Source organism: Dipteris shenzhenensis, chromosome 10, assembly GCF_047967505.1.
Source record: "Dipteris shenzhenensis isolate YYH24624 ecotype China chromosome 10, Dip_SZ_1.0, whole genome shotgun sequence".
Taxonomy (NCBI): domain Eukaryota; kingdom Viridiplantae; phylum Streptophyta; class Polypodiopsida; order Gleicheniales; family Dipteridaceae; genus Dipteris; species Dipteris shenzhenensis.
The window spans coordinates 6,585,512-6,587,162 of NC_141605.1; the positions used below are offsets into that span (position 1 = coordinate 6,585,512).

At 39.4% G+C, this 1,651-nt stretch overlaps 2 non-coding genes across 2 annotated transcripts; both read right to left on the reverse strand.

Moving 5' to 3' along the window:
- Positions 1-358: 358 nt before the first annotated feature.
- Positions 359-432, reverse strand: TRNAV-CAC (transfer RNA valine (anticodon CAC)). Its single transcript has one exon. It is a non-coding gene; the product is annotated as a tRNA-Val (tRNA).
- A 5-nt stretch (positions 433-437) lies between these two features.
- On the reverse strand, positions 438-509 carry TRNAP-UGG (transfer RNA proline (anticodon UGG)). The gene has a single exon. It is a non-coding gene; the product is annotated as a tRNA-Pro (tRNA).
- Positions 510-1,651: the final 1,142 nt, after the last annotated feature.

Below are 1,651 nucleotides of genomic sequence, written 5' to 3' on the forward strand. Positions count from 1 at the left end.
CAAATATCTAGGGTGGGGGACATACTTGGTCATCATGAAGTTGCTTCTACTACCATGGTATTCTCTTAATACATAACATAGCGACTATGATTTATGGAGCAAAGCCATGGCAGCAAATGGTAATTCCTGGATTGATATAGAACCTTGGAAAGTATTCGTGTCGAGCTACAACTTTTGGAGCAAAGCCATATGGTAATTCCTGGATTGATATAGAACCTTGGAAAGTATTCGTGTAGAGCTACAACTTTTGGCTAGCATACATATGATACCATTTGTACATAGCACGAACACCGGACTTGAACTCTACGTTAAAGGTAGATGAGCACAGCCAAAACAATAAATAAATCTTTTTTGAAAATGTCCGGACCCGGACTCGAACCGGAGACCTCTAGTGTGTGAGACTAGCGTGATAACCAACTACACCATCCGGACTGCTGGGGGCGTTGCGAGAATCGAACTCGCGGCCTCTCGCACCCAAAGCGAGAATCATACCACTAGACCAAACGCCCTCGGTGAAAGTTGAGCGAGAAAAACAGTATCTGAAACAAGATTCCTAAACATTGCAAAATAAAACACCTGCCTCGGCCGGGAGGTCTCGGAAGAAATAAGTAGCTTCACAGAATGGGAATATCCATCGACAGATTATGTGGAACGTCATATACGGAACGAGTCTTCTCAAATTAGCACGACGAAAATTATTTGTAGTCCATTTGTCAACTACAGCAATCTACGAGGGAGCAGAGACCCTGTTCGAAACCCAGAGAGATATGACCAAACCGCGATCGCCTGTTACTTGAAGCGCCGACTCCTGAGTCCTGATTATTCCCCACGGGATATATAAATACAATCGGTTGACCTACAGGTGTTTAAGTTTCCCTCCTCAGTGGATAACTAGGTTGAACCTGATTGGATCCGGAGGTATCCCACACTGTTGGTATCTGGAGACCTTACCATGGATCGAGACTCGGTGCGAGATATTCATTGGGCCTTCGCGCAGAAAAGGTCTATTGGTGGACGCACGTTCATGTAGATCTTACATGAGCCGAAGGGAAGAACGCTGATTTATTGTTGGAGCTTCTGTCCATGATGATGTCTCCCGTGCCTGTGGGAGTTTCTTACACTATGTAAACGAGTCGTCTACAACAAGTTAAAGACCCCCGAGTTGGGTCTCAAAGTTGGGATCATAAGTTGCCTTTAATTTTGACGAATTTAATTTAAGGTTCTATTTATAACATTAAATTTGTATATCAATTAAGAGTGTTTAATTAAGAAAAATATTTTTTTTGGCATTGCATCTTTCTCTCTCTCTCTCTCTCTCTCTCTCACACACACACACACACAGAGAATGGCTATATTTACAAATCTCAATATTTGTATGCTTTTTAATAAATTTTCTAATCAAATCCAAATAAATCCCTAGGAGTTAGTGTATTGATACTTGATAATAGGATATAAATTAATTGAATTAAATTCACCAACTATAATCAATCATCACATTAATTATTATGTATTGATTTTTCATTTGAAGAGATAGATACAATGTATATGATTTATTTCACACAGACACATGAGAATTTTCATTTGAACAATAATTAAAATGCCTTTAATTAAAGCAAAGTTCTAAAATTGAAGAAATACAATTTTGGAGGAG